Consider the following 18,745-nt stretch of genomic DNA (forward strand, 5'->3'; position numbering starts at 1 on the left):
CCTTAGTCTGCTTTCTGTGTCTGTAACAAGTACCTGAGATAATTGACTTATTTTGGCTCATAGTTTTAGTGGTTACAGTCCATGGCTGGTCAGCTCCGTTGATTTTGGAGTTTTGGAGAAAAATTCCCTCAGCTCAGCTGGTGTTTGTCCCTGTGGTCCCAGCTGTCCTGGTGTCACGAAAGCCTTCCACACGCTTCCTGCTTGGAAGGAGCAAGGACAGTGCAACTTTCCTGGGCTCTTGCTCTGCTGGTAAACTTGCGGCTAGGGAAGCCTGCTCACCCTGAACTTGGGCCTTCCCTCCTGTGCCCTGTGCTCCTAAGAAACACACAGACTCACCCTCCTAAGGGTCTCATGAACCTCTGATCACCTTGGGGTGATTTTTTTGGTTTTAAAAATCCTCACTGTCTTTCACTGGGTCTGCTAAACTTTTCTCAGTATGTTTACCCCATGCCTCCCAAGGAGCTCTCTCCCTATCTCCAGATCCCAGCTGAAATGTGATTTCTCCATGGCAGCTCTGATGACCTCTCAAACTACTTTAACACTCCCAGATGTTTTTGTTTTTTTTTCTCCCCCAGTACTGGAGATTAAACCCAGGAGGAGTGCTCTACCACTGAGCCACATCTCCAGTCCTTTTATTTTTTTTGAATTTTAAACTGGGTTTTCTTAAATTGTAGAGTGGCCTCAAACTTGTGACCTCCCCCTGCTACAGCCCTCCTGTCTCAGCCTCCTGATTCTCTGGGACTGTACCACAGCAACCAGCTATATTTTGTAATTATACCAACTTCCGTGATCATTTGATTAATGTATCATACAATGTTTTCATTCAACAAATGTTTTTAAGTGCCTGTGTGTGCCAGGAAGTGTTCTATTTGCTGGGATGCAATGAGGAGCAAAACAGATTTGACTCATCTCCTTGTGGAGCATGGAGTCCAGTGGGAAATAAACAAATATAAATACATTTGAAATCTGCTGTAGGTGAAGTAAAGGAAGTAAAGCAGGTGCAATGACATAGATTGAAGGAAGGACCTCAGCAGAAAGAGTGATGGTTAAGGTCATCTTGAAGGTCAGAAGAGAGAAAGGAGCAGCCCACAGGAAGAGCCCAGAAAAGAGAGGGAGGCATGAGGAAGGTAGACACCTGGGCATTAGGGAACTGATGGCAGCTGCATGGAGGGAGGGCGGGGGAGGAGGGGAGACAGACGCTAGATGAGGACAGACAGACAGGGCCAGAGCATGGCCAGAGCATGCAGTGAATGACATGGAGCTGGGCCCATGCAGCTGAGGCAGCAGGAGAGGGAGAGTCGAGGGTTGCCGACGTGGATGTCAGAGGTGGACACCACATTCCATCAGTAGTCAGAATGTCATGGGTGGGAAGGTAAGTGGGGGCTGAGGAATTACAAGCTTGCATCTAAAAAAGGAAGAATAAAATCCTGCTTCCGTAAAGAGAAGTGTGGGCTGTGCAGAACAGAAACGTTGAGTGGATGGAGAAAGAAAAGAAAGGCTAAGGGAGGAATCGAAGTTGGTTTTCCTGAATTAATTAATTGCTTGATCAATTGATTAAAATTCGGATGGAGAATGTAGACCATGTTTACAGGCTGTGGAGCTGACTCAGGGGGGAGAGATTTACAATGTTCAGAGAAGCAGCAAACAGAGAGTCAAATCCTTGAGAAGATAAGATGGATCCAAAACAGATGAAGAGAGAAGACTTTTATAGTCTGAAAACTGCCTCGTTAATTTTTAACTCTTTAGTCTATAAAACTGCAAATATGCAAAAGTAGAGAAAAAAATATGATGAAATTCCATGTATGCCGCAGTCTGGCTGGGCACAAATCACAAGTTACTGAAGCAGGAACAAACTTTATTTCTGAACTTCACCAGCACACTCCACACACGCTCCTCCAGAACTCTCCCAAATGCCACCCACGCAGCTCCTCCAGGAACCACCAACTGGAAATCCCTCCTCTGGCACTTCCCCAACCAATGGGAACTCTCCGGGAATCCCCGCGAGAACTCCAAAGTAGCAGGCCGAGGCGGACAGCAGGGATCTAATACACAGCTTAACATAACCATTATCATCTCAATGGCTTGCTGGCGTCACCTCTCAACCACTCCATTCTGGCAAAAATGCCATGCATCATTCGGACTCGGCTATGGCTCTCACCACATGTACTCGTCACCCCAGCCAGCTTCAACTCATGACCAATCTCATTTGCTCTATAATCCTGCCCAATCCATCATCCCTAAATGATGATGGTGATGATGGTGATGATGATGATGATGATGATGATGATGATTTCTGGTGCTGGGTATTGAACCCAGGGTCTTGGGCATGCAAAACATACGCTCTACTACTGAGTTACACCCTCAGCTGCAGCCCTGAATTATTTGGAAACAATCCAACTTCCTATAAATTTTCTTTCACAAATAATTTAGGTAGTATTTCTTAAAATAAGGACTTTAAAAAATATGCCAAAACTTTTATCAACTTAAAAATCACCAGTTTATTGACATTGCCAAGCATCTAGTCAGTGCACAAATTTCCCTGACTGTCCCTTACATGTGTGTGTGTTTGTTTTGTGTTTCAACAGCTGACTCGTTCAAAGTAAAACCACAACCTGGTCTTCATGTTGAGTTTGGCTCTAAGGGGTTTTTAAGGGAAATTCCTCTCTTCTTTTTGACATATGTGGAAGAAACCAGATCTTTTGTCCTATAGAATTTCTCACATTCTGGATTTTGCTGAGTGTACAAGTGAGGTGTCATTTAACACCTTTTTCCTCTCACTGAGACTTTCCTAAACTGTTAGTTTATATTTTACAGCTAAGGGCTTGATCAGATTTAGGTCTGTTTTTTCCTTTGGAGCAGAAGGAGGTGAGATTACCTCCCAGGTGGTGCTATGTCTCAGGAGGTATATTATTGTCAGGCTGTCCTGTGTCTCGAGATGTTAATATCCATCATGAGATACAAGTTTTTAGTTTGGTAGAAAGAACAAGTTCAAGAGCTCTGTTGTACGACGTGGTACCTATGGCTATCAAGGAGACAGACCTGTTTAACCTGACTGTACAATGTATAGTATTCTTGAAAATTGCTAAAAGAATAGATTTTAAGTGTTCACATCAAAATGATGTGTGAAGTAAAGCATATGCTAAATAGTTCAATTTAACCATTTCACAGTGCATACTTACTTTATAATGATGTGTGGCACATGATAAACAAAAACAATTTTATTTGTCAGTTAAAACAACACAAATTGTGGGTGGAATGACGGGGTGGGGAGAGAGATGGGCAGAGTTTGATTGATGGGTTCCAGCTGTAGTTAAGAGTAAGAAATTCTAGTGTGCAATTATTACACAGTAAGGTGACAATAGTGTCACAAAAAGCTAGATGAAAGGATTTGGGAACTTATCACCATAGAGTAATGATAAATGTTTGAGGAGATTGATATGTTTAACCTGATTCCATAATGTACACATGTATTGAAACATCAGTGGTACCCCATTTATATATACAACTTTTGTGTTTTGATGTACCAGCTAAACTAATTAAATTAAATAATTAGTAAATAAATTAAATGACGGATCGGGTTTTGTATTGTCAGCCTGCTCTTGTCAATACAAAGTTCTTCATCATCTTTTTACTAAATGGTTTGGCCTGTTAGTGTTGGCCAGTTCCCAGATCCATTATTTCATTGGGAATCACAAAATAATACTATTACAATTCTAACATCCTGCATTGGGTTGGATTACGTCTCCTCAAAATTCATAGGTGGAGATCTCAGCCTCCAGTAGGTCAGAATAGGACGTTATTTGGAAATAGGCTTGCTGCCCATGGAATTACTTAAGATGAGGTTCCACTTCTCCAGTGTGAATGGTGTCTTTTACGAAACAGGGAGATTTGGGCACAGGGACAGACACATTATTCCACAGGGAGAAAGCCGTGGGAAGAACTAGGCTGCCATAAGCCATGGAAACTTCCAGAAGTTAGGAGGGAAGCTTGGAGCAGATCCTTCCTTGCCTTGCACCTTCTGAGAAGGCACCGCAGTGCAGGCTCCTCTGTCTCACACTCCCAGCCCAGAACCAAGCCAGAGGCGATTCCTGCCGAAGCCACTCAGCTTGTGGTTCCTTGTTACAGCCGCCCTAGGAAGCCGGTGCTTATCTCTGCTTCAGTTTGGGATGAGAATCTGGGGAGAGAGATTTTCCTCACCAACTCCTTGTTCTTCTGAGATGCATTTCAAACAGGAAACACAGGGAACAGACTCGGTTCCTCCCTGTATTTTCTAGTGTTGGGAATGTGGCATGGTTCTCTGGCATCCTCTCAAGGTGACTGCAGAGGTTTTTGTAAATTTAATATTATTAAAATCATACAGCTTTTAAGGGTTGGGGTTGTGGCTCAGTGGCAGAGTGCTTGCCTCACACATGTGAGGTACTGGGTTCGATCCTCAGCACCACATAAAAATAAAGAAGCAAAATAAAGATATTGGGTCAATGTATAACTAAAAAAAAAAAAATTTAAATCATATGGCTTTTAAATGTTTGTTTTATCTCAGTCCAGTGTAGTTATTCATCTTTTTGATGATGATGGCTTCATCCTTCCAGAAGCCTGACAGTTCAGTAGTTTGAGGACTGTTTTACTTTTGGGAACAATAATAAATCTCTGGTTCTTCTGGCTCCAGATATGTAAACTGCCATTTCTGCAAGACTTCCTGCTCTTCTCAGTGAGAGATGATCTTGGAGGACCACAGTCTGGGGGTCAGGGATACTGTGAGATGCCAAGGTAGTTACTGTTTCTAGACCTTTGTAGCGGAGAGAGCTAGAAAAAAATATCTAAGAGAAAATACATTATGACTTTACTGTATGTCTTTTCTTTCATGTTGAAAATTTTTGTTTTTAGACATTAACTTTATCACAAATTATTTGGTTTATCTTACTGTGTCTGTGCTATAATTGTATTATACATATAGTTAAAATACAGAAGTTATATTTTATATATATATATATATATATATGTAATATATTATACATGTATGAAATAGCTCCAAAATAAAAACACCAACTGTGATAGTAACAGTAATAATAACGTTTGTAATAACTAAAATTATTATTACTAACAATAATATTTTTGTAAACAATTTTAGACTCTTTTAGTCCTTGGGGTATACAGTCTAATGACTAGGTTATAAGGTCATCTGACCTAATTCCTCTGAGTTTCCATCAGTATTTTTATAATGCAGGATTCTCCATTGTGCAGACCTGACTAATCCATATCTCTGCAACTAATGCCCTAGTGACAGATATCTGGGTTGTTTTTCTAGTCTTTGGCTGTCATAAATGGCACAATAATAAATATCCCTGTACACCTATCTTACTGTTTTTGCCTGCTTATCTTAGGGGAGCCTTCCTAGGAGTGGGATTGCTAAGTCAGAGTTAAATTCATATGGAATTTGCTCAATAAATTGCCACATTCTCCTCCACAGGACAACGGAGCTGGCCCCATTTGCATTCCTGCCCTCAGCGCCTGAAAATGCCTGATGTCCTACACCCTCCCCGGAAGAGCAGGCTGTGAAACTCCTAGATGTTTGCCAATATGACAGGTGAAATGGTATTTTTATTTAATTCTAATTTGCATGTCCTTTATTTGTTTTCAAGACATAAAGGAGGGAGAAGGTGGGTGGAAATGTGGATATGTTCATAGATTTGGTGTTTTGGAAGTTACTGCCCTTCTCCACTGAGCTCCAGGAAGGCAGGACAGTAGCTATTTACATGGAGACGGCACTCATCAGTGTTCGATGAATGAATGAATGAATGAAAGAAGGACAGGAACACCCCTTTCCGCCCATTTCCTAAGTCTGCTCGGGTCTATCCAACCCAGTTCTCTCTGACTCAGACCTTAGAAGTAGAAGAGCCATTTGAAAACCTCCAGTTAGATGATGCATTTAAGGAAAAGTCATCAGAGGGGCTCCCTTAATGCCATGTCCTTGAGATGAATGAGTTGTGCCCGTGCGACTGAGGGTGGGGTCGGGCTGGGGTACAGCAAGACCATGTCCCCTCTTATTGACCCTTCTGGGAAGGCTAGCTCAGCCAGGCCAGCATTAAAAACATTACACAGGACCCATGGGGACAAGCTCTGTGTGAGTCCCCTCCCCCTCCCTCCGTCTCTCCCAGACTCCAACTCCCAGGGCTGACAGCAACTTCAGGCTCATCAAGGCTGAGTTCCATGGCTCCCCGACACTCTTCTCGCAGCTGAGTAGCCATCTGAGCTCCCCGGCTCGCAGGGCTGGTCTTGCTACGTGAGTACGACGAAGTCTAGGGCCTCTTGGACTCACAGCCCTTCTCAAATTCTTTTCTGCTCTCTACATTTTATCTTCTCCCCTCAAAAAAATTTTTCCTTTACCCCTTTCTTCAATGAAATGGCCTCTCACATGGAAGCTCACTCGGAAGCTTCTGCCCCTTCTACTTCTAGGAAGCCTCCGTCCTTTGTGACCCAAGGCCAAGGTCACATTCCTTGATTACATCACAATTAAGAATTTCCATTTTTGTGATGAAATCATGAACTCGTAATTAAAAGGCAAATAACCGCTTAAAAATATATCTAAAAAGTCAAAACCTGATGTAGTTAAAATATTTAAATGATACAAGGAACTTTTGCAAATTAATTTTTAAAAGCAACACCAGAACCCCAATAGATAAATGGGCAAAGACTCTGAATAGTTCATGAGATGAGAAACTCAAAATAATAAACAAAGGAAGAAAGGCTCAGACTCATTTAATTGGAGATATAAAATAAGAACTATGATGAATTATGGGATAGTTTAGATCTCAAACCTCCCAATCACCCATATGTTAGAGGCTTGATCCCCAGCCTGTGACACTACCAGGAGGTGGTGGGATCTTCAGGAAGAAGGGTCTCATCGAAGGAAGTGAGGTCATTGAAGACATGCCCTTGAACGGGGCTGTGGTCCCTTCCTCTCTCCCCTTTGCTTCTTGGTTTCCCTGGGGCAAGCAGTCATCCTCTACCACGTGCTCCTGCCGTGGTGTACTGTGCCACCACAGGCCCAAAGCAATGGAACCAAGTGACCAGAATGAATCTTGGAAACCACAAACCAAAATAAACCTTTCCTCTTTTTAAGCTTATTATTTCAGGTATTTTGTCACAGCAGTGGAAAGCTAACTAACACAAATGGTGAGTTACTACCTGTTGTGGTTTAGCTATTAGTGTCCCCACAAAGCTCATGTGTGAGACAAAGCAAGAAACTTTAGAGGAGAAATGATTGAGTTAAGACAGCCTTAACCCAATCCATGAATTAATCCCCTGATGGGATTAACTGAGTGGTAAATGAAGGTGGGTAGGGTGTGGCTGGAGGAGGTGGGTCATTGGGGGTGTGGCTTTTGGGTATATATTTGGTATCTGGTAAGTGGAGTCTCTTTCTGCTTTCTGATCATCAGGTGAACTGCTTTCCTCCACCACACTCTTCTGCCATGATGTTCATCCTCACCTTGAGCCCCAAGGAATGGAACTACAGACTGAGACCTCTGTAACTGTGAGCCCCCAAATAAACTGTTCCTCCACTAATTGTTTTTGTCAGTTCTTTTAGTCACAGCAGCAAAAAAGCTGAGAAAAATACTACCTGACAGATTTGGTAAAGATTAGAAATTTAGGAAATTTCAGGTCACATAATAGGGCTCTTGTGTGATGCTGGTGGGAGTGTAGATGGGCAGTCTTTCTTCAGAGCAATAAGGTGGTACTTAGTCAAATGCATTTACCCCAGGATCAGGAAATCTCATTCCTGGGAATGCCATTGGAGAAATTCTCAAGCTGGTCTCTGAGGGAAGATACATGGAAATGCTTGAGGCAGTCTTGTTAACGGGAACTGAGAGTTGGAGGCACTCTGAGTGTTCATTGTTGAGGGAATAGATACATGAAGGAACTGTGGTGTGGAGTACGATGCAGCACTGAAAAGCCAAGAAACAGAGATAAAGTCAGTTTTCATTATATACAGTAGTTCTGTTCTTTTAAGTCTCATGAATACTGAATCACTGCTTCTAGGGGATATACAAGTAAGGTTTTTGTGATCCTCTGGTCACAGTGTTTTTGCCAACTGATTAATACATAACCTTGTTTCATGTGTGTTTCTGTTTAAAGACAACTTATCTAATCCATATTGCTGATTGACTGACATTGGATTGGTGGCCCACAGCACTATAATTCTGACCAGAGCTTGTCTAGTGCATGGATATTCCCTTCAATCACATCACAGCCTTCCAACACTTTTGGACATTCGTCAGCTTCGGCACTATGCTTGGGGGCCATTTTAAGCAGTGACATTTCTAAGAAAAAAGCACTAAAATGGGAAACATGGCACTAGATAGATTCAAAAAGGACACTGGTTTCTACCTCTGCTGAACCCTGGCGTAGCAGGTGACTCAAGGTTTTCCCTGCTCCATGTGTGTCTGTAAGTGACCATGGAAAGTGCCACAAGTGTTGATCTGGGGGCTACTGATAAGTTTTAGTGAGTAGGTCAAATCACAAATACAGAATCTGTGAATGATGAGGATGGGCCGGACACTCATAAACCGGGTTGGTTCTTCAAACATAGAATTGAATAGGGAAAAAAAATAAAAACAAGAAAGAATCAGATACCTAGCACAAGACCATTGATGTCAAAATGTGCACAAAGCAACCACAGACACTTTCAACCACCCATCCAAATGGAAGGATGCTATCAAGCCCGTTAAGAGGGCTGCCTCCCGGATGTGGGTTGATAATGAAAAGGAATAAATGATTGACAGGCGCCAGTGGGTTCTGAGTGGGGGAACTGAGCTCCTGCCTCCACACGCACAGGTCTGGACTGACCACCCTGGCCCCTGTTCCCACCTGCCCTGGCTCTTCTCTCTCTGTGCTCTTGTTCCCAACTCTCTGCTGTCTCCCAGCTCTGTGGACTCTCCCTTCTCCAGGCTGAGATTCTTGAAGGCCGGAACTCTGATTTACCTCTGTGCTAGAGTTTGGATCTTGAATGTCCCCCAAGCTCCTGTATCAGAGATTTTGTTCCCAGCCCCTGTGGCTCTGAGGAGGTGGCGGAACCGTTAGGAGCTGGGGTCTACTGGGAGGAAGGAGGACCTGGAGGCGTCCCTTGACTGGGATGTTAGGACTCGGGCCTCCTCCTGGCGTTCTTCTTTTGCTCCCCAGCATCATGAGGAGAGCAGCTTCTTCCACACACCCCCATGGTGTGCTCCCTCCCACGGGCGCAGAAGCAATGGGCCAATCATCTGTGGACCAAACCCTTCAAAACCAGGAGCCAAACCCACCTGTCCTCCTTTTAAGTCTGTCTCAGGTATTTTGTGCAGTCATGCAAAGCTGATTAGCAGACTCTGAACACCACAGCCTGAGCACAGTTCCTGGCATATTTAATGATCTCCTTGTCTTTTATTTACTTATACCCTATCTGACTTCAAAGAGGATCGGCGGTCATTACCAATCAGGGCTTTGCTGAATCCATTTGCTCAAGGAATAAAGGCTTGCACAGGCAAATGAGCAAGTGAACAGGTGATTCCCACACCTCTCCCATCACACCCTGATCTCCACAGGATGACCCCTAATAGTAAAAGGGTGCATCCAGCTGGGTCACTGTGGTGCAAGCCTATAATCCCAGCAGCTTGGGAGGCTGAGGCAGGAGGATCACAAGTGCAAAGCCAGCCTCAGCAACTTAGCAAGGCTCTAAGTAACTTAGCGAGACCTTGTCTTCAAATAAAATTTAAAAAGGGCCCGGGATGTGGCTCAGTAGTTAAGTGTCCCTGGGTTCAATCCCAAGTACAAAAAAAAAATGTCGGGGGGGCTTGTCCAGAGCAGAGCACAAGATGCTCTTGTCTCCCTTGAACTTGGCCCTGAAGAACTGATAATACAAACTAGCGCTGTGTTTGCTCTTTGAACAACTGCTGATGACTCACATTCTGATTATCATAAACCAAACTGCCCACTGCTCTAAATCATTGATTCAGAATGTCTTGAATGGGTTCGAATCTAGTTTCTGTCCAATGTAATGTACTACCCATTTCTCTCAGTTCTGTGTCACCTAAGAATACCTCCAATTACCTTAAATTGTTGATAAAGCTCAGGGTAACAGAACAAGCCCCCATGATGATGGGCCATCTCTCACCCCTAAGAATGCGCCTGTGAATTCTTGGAGGCAAGTTGCACCCATCTCCTGGCGTTTAGATTGATTTGCTCTTTCTCTTTCTCTATTTTTCATTTCTCCTCAAAAATCCTTGACTACTTCCCAAAGAGAATCTCGTAAAATATCTGCCTCCAGGGTTCAGGATGTGGCAAAGGGGTAGAGCATTTACCTGGACCAGGATTAGATCCAAGCACTTAAAACAAAAAAGAAAAATCCAAAAAGGAAAACAAAAACACTCCCTGAAATCCAGATCTGCTTTGTCCATGCCAATGCCCAGATCTCAGCATGATGTTGGTCACTGAGCTGCAGAGGTGGGAGCACGTGTTAGATGTCCTTGTAACCTTGGTATTTCACAGAGGAGGAAAAGGATGTGGAGAGTACAGTCATCCCTCAGTAGCTACAGGATGTCGGTTCCAGGACCCCTGTGGATACTAAGGCTCAAGGATGCTCAAGACCCTTGTATAAAACGGTGGAATATTTGTATACACCCTACCCACATCCTCCCACACACTTCAAATCATCTCTGGATTACTTATAATATCAGTACAATGTAAATGATATGCAAATAGTTATGATGTGATATTGTCTAAGGAATAATGACAAGAAACAAGGCTGTACCTGGCAGTAGTACAGATGCAATTTTGGTGTCAACATACCTTATATACAAACAGAGATATGATAAATTGTGGTATAAAGGTGTATTAAGAATTGTAATGCAAAAAAAAAAGAGAGCTCATGTATAATGGCATAATTTGGCATGTACATACTTTATATACAGAGTTACGAAAAATTGTGCTGTGAATGGATAATTATGAATGTAATGCATTTCACTATTTTCATGTATGTAAGAAATAAAAAATAAATTAAAAAAATTCTCTTTAAAATCTGAGGTTGGTTGACTTCACAGATACAGAGCCAACAGATCAGGAGAACCCCCTGCACTCTAAATGATTCCTCACCCAAATGCTCACCTGCACAATCACACTTCCAGGCCAGGCGTGTGAACAGTGACCCTGTGTCAACTTGAACCTGGGCTCCTGACCCCACGCACAGGGGTCTTTACAAAGTGTCCTTCCACTTCAAGAGAGACCATGCTGACTCCCGGTGACTGCCTCTTGTTTTGCTCACCGTCTGTTAAATAAATCTGCTCGAGAATGTTATTGGGGCTTCATGTAACTTGGAGAAAATTGAAACCCAGAGAGCATCCAGGGCTTTAAAATAAGCCAAGCCTCTGGGGCAGAGATATTCATTCCAGAACCCAGAAACCACCTGTGTATCACCCCGGAAATACGGTGGGCAAGCTTTTTGTTTTGTTTTGCTTTTAGAGTTTTATTTTATTTTGTGTTTTTTCCCCACATCTTTATTGGTGCCTTAGAGTTGTTCATACTGGTGGAATTTGGTGTTACACATCCATACCTGCACACAATCTAACAATATAATTTGGCCCATATCATTCCCCAGTATTTCCCCACTCCTTTTCCTCCTTCCCCTCCTGGTCTCCCTTCGATTTTTATGAGAGACCCCAACACCTTTCTTTTCCTTGTTCCTCTCTAGCTTCCACGTCTGTGAGAAAACAAGACCCTTGACCTGCTGAGTTTGGCTTATTTCATTTAACACAATGTTCTCAAACGACATGATTTCATTTTCTTTATGGCTGTGGGCAGGCTTTTTGGAATGTCTGCAAAGGATCCTGGAGAAGAATGGAACTGAGTAGACTTCTTTGAGGAATGGAAAAAGCTTTTGATAGAAAGAAATTGTCTTAAAATTGAGGAAATTGGAGCTGCGGTCCAGAATTGGGAACACAGGCAGGATATTCTGGACAAGGCTTTTTCCATTACAAGTAACAAAGGAATGATTTTAGCTCACCTAAGTGTCCAGGCTGGGGTTCATCAGGACAGCTGGGTCTGGAGGAGACATTACAGGGACATTTTTTTTTTCCATCTCTCAACTCAACCCATCATGCAGACCCTCCCTTCTCAGGAAGGCATCCCAGAGGTGGATAACAGCATCTCCCACAGTCCTACTGGGGAAAGAGTGCCTTTTTCCCAATAATTCCAAAAATGTCCCAGAGAACACTCTCACGGATTCTCCTGAAGAGCAGATTTAGTGATTTAGCAAATCAAAACTCCGGATGTCCCGTTACATTGAATTTCACATAAACAACACATAATTTCTTAGTTCTGAGTGTGTCTCATGCAATGTTTGGGACGTATGAGACACTATTTAGCTAAATTCTGAATTTAAATATGGCATAGATCAGCATCCTGTATTTTATCTGGCAATGCATCCCCACACCACTCTATGTGGCTAGGCAGATGGGGAGCTTAACTGGAGCCCAGAGTGAGGTCAGCCCTCCCCAATCCATCCCATGGACAGGGAATAAGAAGTGAGTGGGTCACCAATCCAGTATGGTCGTGCATGGCTTAATGATGGAGAAAATGCCTTATTAGGTGAGTTCATCATTGTACAAGCTTGATAGGGGGTGCTTACACAAAAGAAGACGGACTACCTTAGTCACTCCATGTGGCCTCTATGTGCAATCCAGAGACTCAGTAAACACAAGATGCATGAAGCTGCTGCTGGCAGATCACATCACATTGTTTTACCTATGAAAATGATATCCTTAGGCCATGGGAATTTTTCAGCTCCATTCAAATCTTATACCATAGTATAGTGGTCAGTCAATGATGGAGACATCTGTGTACGTATGACCCATCTGCATGTGTACAGAGAAACTCAGTATTGTATACAGATAAAACAGATACCCACTGCAACTTATTCCATGGGCAGCAAGGTAAAAGTGATTCATTCTTCGCTGTTACCCCACACCCAGTAGTACTGAGACTCTCCCAGCTGCTTTATCTGGGTCTCAAGTCACATGGCCACTAGTCTGCAGACTCTTAGAGAAAAGACATGTGTTTCTTGTTAACCATGGCAATCCTGCCCATAGTAGAAACTCAATTAAAAATTGTTGACTGACTGAATGAAACACTATATGTACTTTATATTTCCTTCCTGGGCCAATTTAATTATTCCTATTAGATGAGATTCCTCAAAAGAGACCTTCAAAATGTTTTTAACGTGAACAATGTTGATAACAATAGCAAGGCTAACGTGCTGAGCTTCTCTAGCACAGCTTACCTCTGGCTCTCTTGAAATGTTCTTTGAGAAGCTCATAAATTCCAACTGATAATATCTCAGAAAGAAGATGAGTGTTATTCTCCCAGTTTACATATACACCAGAGGTTGGACCATTCCATCAAGACCACGAATAGAGTAGATGGGATCTGGCAGCTTGGGACCCCCACTTTGGGCTGGTTCACCAGCTGAGATCTCTTGTGTTTTGAGGAATCACAACACTTGTTCTCTGAATGCCACATTTCAGCTGAGAGAAAGGTGAATAATTCCTGTGGAAAGTTGAAATACGTGGACTTTTTTTGTTTCAGGCAAAATGCTAAGCTGAGTGTTCTACTGAAAGAAATCTTTTCTGAAGACGGGTTTCAGAATGAAGAAAGAGGAGCTGGAGGAGAAGTCAGCAGACTTTGGGTTCAGCCCTGGCCCTACCTGTCATCCCAGGTCCCCTCAGGAGGCAGACAGAGTAAAGGCTGTTCACCTGCTGACAGCAGAGAGCCCACGGTTTCTCTGAAGCCACACAAAGAGCCCTGTCTGAGGGACACCTGTCACACTATGTTTGCTTGCAGTGTTGAACCTTGGTTACAATGATTCTTTGACAAAAGGAAATAAAATGTCTGGAGGGAAAGTCTTCTTGTTCTGATTCATCCCAAAACTTCATATGGGCCCCAAAGCCTTCTCTGTCCTAATAAGGAAGGTGTTATTAACTCCGTTTTCCCAGAGGAAATTTTGACTCAGTAATTACCTACCCAAAGTGAAACAGAGTAACTGTTAGAGTTGGGATTTGAAGCCTGAAGATCGGACTCCAAAACCCCTGAGCTCTTGCTGTGACACCAGCCTGCTTCTCCAGGGGACCTGAGGAGGGAGTGAGATGGTGGTGTTAACATGGCAGGTACCCCTTAGGGAATTGTTAAGATTCACCTTTACACAGGAAAACTAATCTGAACAATGAGCTTTTCTGGTGGAAGACAAGTTGGTATGCAAACATGGCCTTTGAAAAGTACCCCACGCTGGAAGGTAGCCATGACAGGAGATCACGCAATGAGCATGAGGAGGACAGAGAGAACAGGCGCCATAACTGAATCAGATAATGCTGACAGGGAGAGGATTCATGGCCATGGCTGAGAGGATACATGAAGTCCACATCTGAGGCAGTTGTGGGACCAAGGAGATCCCATTTCCTTGGAGAAAATAAAGGTCTTAGGTGAAAATTGTATAGGTTTTGAGCTGCCCATGGTGGTCTCTCCTCCAGGCTGCTTTTGTTCCTGATCCAGGGTTCTGGACCCCACACACCCTGCTCAGCATAGGGGTGCTCTCTGCTATTCCCTAAGTGATTCCAGCCCAAGTTGATCCTCAGCTCCCAAGTTGAAGAGGTTATGGCATGGGCCAGCCACCACACCCAGCACAAATTGTTCTTTCTAGGTGTGTCTATAAGGGTGTTTCCAGAAGAGATTAGCTTTGGAATTGGAAGATTGATGGGAAAAAAAAATCCAGCCTCACCAATGTGGGGTAGCCTCATCCAGCCTGTTGATGACACCTAATAGCCCAAGTGTGGAGAACGGCAAATTCCCTCCTTTCCTGGAGCTGAGACATCCATCTTCTCCCGCCTTTGGGCATCTAAGCTCCTGGGTCTTAGGTATTCCAACTCTGGGATGTATACTCAGCACTCCTGCCCCAGGCTCTCAGGCCTTCAACTTCAGACTGGTTTGGCTACACAGCCTTCAGATTCAGACGAATGATACCATCAACATCATTGCAGAGAATGGATTGCAGATGTCTTGGCCACCATAATTGCATTAGCCAACTCCCATAACAAATCTCCTTTCGTGTGTCTTCGCGTATCCTATGGACTCTGTTTCTCTAGAGAACCTTGATCAACCTTCTAGGCTGCCCTAGCAAAGGACCACAGACTGTGGTTAAATACAGACGTTCATGTCCTCACAGTTCTGGAGGCTACAAGTCCAAGATCAGGTGCTGGTAGCATTGGTTTCTTCTGAGGCCCCTCCCCTGGTGTGACCCTGTGTGGTCCTGTCTCTGTACCTATCTGTGTCCTAATCTCATTTTATTACCAGGGTGATATTGGATTAGGACCTACCCTGATAACCTCCTTTAAACTTAATTGCCTCTTTAAAGGCCTTATCTTTAAATATAGTCACAATGACGTACTGGAGGTGAGGACTTCAACTTATGAATTGGGGAGGAGACACATAGCCCATAGCAAGGGCAAAAGCCACCTCTCCCCAGTAGAGGGTGACCCAAGAACTGGCCTCCCAAATACACAATCCAAATAGAAGCTGAGTGTTTGCTACATACTGAGGACTCCTGTCCCTGCTGGCCCTTCCTGGCACACCACTGCCCCCCACTTTCCAAGTTAGAAGTTATGGAGTGGCATCATGTAGTCAACGCCAAACACCCTCCTTCCCAACACCCCTCAACAGCCTGAAGGCCAGGTGCAGTCTTCTGTGCTTCCTGTGCTAATCCCAGGCAAGCTTCCCCAATTCCCAGTCCCGAAAGCCATAGACATGACACCTAAGCCCAGAAAATGACTAAAATGACTGGCTACCTCTGATTTTGGCCAGCAGTCACACACCTTAGCAGGCTGACCATCGCCTAAAAGAGACCACCAGGTGCTATGGTCTGAATGTGTCTCTCAGGTTCATGTGTTGGGAACTTAATCCCCAAATGCATACATTCATGGTATTGGGAGGGTTAGATGGAGTCACGAGGGTGGGACCCCCATGATAGGATTAGTGGCTTCACTAGCAAAGAAAAAGACCTGAACAAGCATACTTGTTCTGCTCATCATGTGAGGCCTTTGCCATGTTAAGATGCAGTAGAAAGGTCTCGTCAGGCACCAGCCCATTGATAATGGACTTCCCAGTCTCCAAATCTGCAAAAAATAAGTTTCTTTTCTTTATAAATTATCCAGTCTGTGGTATTCTGTTATCACAACAGAAAACAGACTTAGGCGCCAGGACAAGGGGCAGAGCTATGAGCAGATCTGAGAATCACACATCGTTTGAGAGTAAAGCCCCAAGCTCAGCTGAGAGCAGACGGGATGAATGGCCAGTTCCCATGGACCAGGATCTTGTCAAGTCAGGGCCTGGCATAGAGTGGGCAGGTGATAAATGTCTGTGGAATAAAAAGCAGAGCTTTTTTCAAAGGAAATTAAGAAAACAGTTCTCATCTAAGATGCTCAATTTGTACAACAACAAAAGGGACCTACTTTGAATTTTTAGGGCCATTTTCAGGAAGCAGTTCAAGTTGGGGACAACAAGCCATACTGTCACAAATATATTCAGTGGCCTTAACAGCTCACTTGGGTAACTTATGGGAGCTGGAACATGTCAAGCCCTGCATGGCCCACATTGATTTTTTTTTTTCAAAGTCATTATATATATATATATATATATAAATATATATGTATGAGTATGTATATATGTATATATATCACATACTATCTGTGTATATGTATTCTATGTGTGTGTATATAGTATGTATACACATACATATGTGCATGTGTATATGCACAGTGTGTGTGTGTGTGTGTGTGTGTGATGTGTGTTTCTTGGAAAAGAAGGCCAATTAGTGCCCTTTAGCCAACTCTTGGGAAAAGTACCAAAATAAAAATTTAGTGGCCAAATGATTTCATCTAAGCACACAACTGTGGAGATGTGGAGATACAGTGGCCAGGTAAAAAGAGCCATGAGCAAAGAATCCAGATATCTAAGTTCCACATCTCTTAGACCAACCAACTGAGTTACGGGGCAAGTAACGTAGCCTGTCTAAGTCTCATTTTCCTGGTCTATAAAATTACAAGGGTCGGAAGATGCGAGCTGTGTGGTGAGCCTCTATTGGTTTTACCCACAAGAAAGACCCCCTACAACTGGTTTCCACACATGCCTTCCTTCCCCCTTCCCAGCCTCTTCCCTCAAGGTCAAGAATGACGAGCAGCCAGTGACTGAGCACCTAGGCTGCACAGGATCATGCCACATGCTCAGAGGGACTTGCCAAGGACCCAAGGGTAGGGACAAAAGGGAGATCCCTCACCAGAACCAGGAACATTATATTATTTATTTATTTTTTAATAGGATTTTTTTTTTAGTTGTCAATGGACCTTTATTTTATTATTAATCTATATGCAGTGCTGAGAATCAAACCCAGAGCCTCACACCTGCTAGTCAAGTGCTCTCCCACTGAGCCACAACCCCAGCCCCTTAATTTTTCTTTTATCGGTTGTATTTTCTTTTGCTTAACTAAGACATAGTCTCTGCCCCTGTAGAGAACAGAAAAATGCCAGGAAAGAGACCTGCTGCAGGGTCTGTGGTGGAAGAGGTACAGACCTGCCTGGCACTCTTAATGTGTCCTTTCCCAACGTCACGGAGCAGGGAAGCTGCTTCCAGAACAAGCCCCTTGAAGTCTGTTCTTCTGTTTGGAGCTAAAATTCTTTAAACAATGGGGATGAGGCTGGGGCTCAGTGGTAGAGCGCTCACTTAGCACGTGCGAGGCCCTGGGTTCGAGCCTCAGCACCACATAAAAATAAATACAGACAATAAAGGTATTGGATCCAACTACAACTAAAAAAAAAAAAATTTTTTTTTTTAAATTCTTTAGACAATTTCTGTGTTCAAGTAAAGAAGACCAGGGCTGCTGAGAGGAAAACAGACAAAAATCTGCAAATGGGTAGTGAGTGGGGCACTTTAATGACAAGGTGTGGAACTCTTAGGTGACAATGAGGCAAATATAAGGGACCAAAGGGGAGAGCAGCAAAAGAGCAAAAAGAGGCCGTGAGGGACATTTTGAGAAACAGGTACAGACGCCAGGCAGGCTGAGCCACCGGCAGTGTCTCTGCCACCAGTGAAATTTCCTGAGCAAATGAACAGTCCGTAAATTGTTAAAGCAAGTGACAGAAGGAGTAAGTGGGAACCCTGGGCTCACTCCAGACACTGTCGCCGGGGGAACTCCAGGGCAGGGGGAGACGCCTGGGGGTGGGTGAAGAGGGAACTCCAGCCTGCAGGCTCGGGCTGGGCCTCCAGGTGCCACGTCGGGAACAACCTCCTTTGTCATCAGCTCTGATGGGGCATGATTATTTTTTTTAAGTCTTGAAAGCACTATTTTTACCCTGAGCACATTTTTTTTTTCTTTCCAAAGGAACAAAAGGATCACAACCCACATGCTCCTCAAACTGGCAGCCCTGGGAACAGGCAGGGCTCAGACTCACATATGGAGGGAGCTACCCCGCATTCCCGCCCCCTCCTCCGTCCCACAGAGAGAAGGCTACAGGAGTGCCAGGGCGTGGTGTTGTCACCCCTCCTGCAACAGGAGCAGAGACAGTGCGAGATGATGAATGACAGGGACATCCTGTCAGGTCTGGCCATTGACAAGTAGCATCTTAAGAATGAAGGGCTCCTCCTTCTTGGTGATCTCTCTCTCTCTCTCTCTCTCTCTCTC

The 18,745-nt window shown here is 43.9% G+C and overlaps 1 long non-coding RNA gene across 2 annotated transcripts; it reads left to right on the top strand.

The window, feature by feature from the left end:
- Positions 1–3,987: 3,987 nt before the first annotated feature.
- LOC124099263 (uncharacterized) lies at positions 3,988–7,527 on the top strand. 2 transcript variants are annotated; one of them, XR_006853902.2, is made up of 5 exons: positions 3,988–4,313; positions 4,667–4,767; positions 5,468–5,584; positions 6,156–6,280; positions 7,121–7,527. It is a non-coding gene; the product is annotated as an uncharacterized LOC124099263 (long non-coding RNA). The 2 variants fall into 2 exon arrangements; XR_006853901.2 differs by having other exon boundaries at positions 6,156–7,527.
- Positions 7,528–18,745: the final 11,218 nt, after the last annotated feature.

Source organism: Marmota monax, unplaced genomic scaffold (assembly GCF_021218885.2).
Source record: "Marmota monax isolate L192 unplaced genomic scaffold, Marmota_monax_Labrador192_F-V1.1 WCK01_AAM20220418_F8-fsc00011, whole genome shotgun sequence".
Classification (NCBI taxonomy): domain Eukaryota; kingdom Metazoa; phylum Chordata; class Mammalia; order Rodentia; family Sciuridae; genus Marmota; species Marmota monax.